Genomic DNA, 525 nt, shown 5'->3' with positions numbered 1-525 from the left:
TATATATATATATGTGTGTGTGTGTGTGCATGTGTGTGTGTGTGTGTTTGTGTTTGAGGACCTTGCTGGACTCCAACTAGTTTTAATGATCCATTCCGTATCAGTGATGAAAAAAGAAAGTCTATTTTAAGACCATTACAATTTTTACATTTCTTTAAAAAAATTTTTTTTTTGCACTTTGTGACATTATTTTTCTTGACAATTAAGGACATTTTTGTCCCAAATTCTCATTAACAAATAAAAATCTCATGCTCATTACTATGAAAAAATTAAAGGTAAGTGTATACATCATTATAGCATTTGTCGTTAACTTATAAACATTATCGTATTAAAGCTATTTCCACTTTTTATTTTGGATATTATTACAGTAAGTAATAATGTCAATAACAAAACTAATAGTATAATGATGACTCATATAATAATGCTTTTTGCATTGCAGCAATGAGAATTTGCATGACAGTAAAATGTGCTTAATATCAAAATATCACAATGGTCCTCAAAATTGCTGCCAAAATGTCCTATATA

This window comes from Sinocyclocheilus rhinocerous, unplaced genomic scaffold (assembly GCF_001515625.1).
Source record: "Sinocyclocheilus rhinocerous isolate Xijiao unplaced genomic scaffold, SAMN03320098_v1.1 scaffold638, whole genome shotgun sequence".
Classification (NCBI taxonomy): Eukaryota; Metazoa; Chordata; class Actinopteri; order Cypriniformes; family Cyprinidae; genus Sinocyclocheilus; species Sinocyclocheilus rhinocerous.
Note: the sequence above shows the minus strand (reverse complement) of the source record.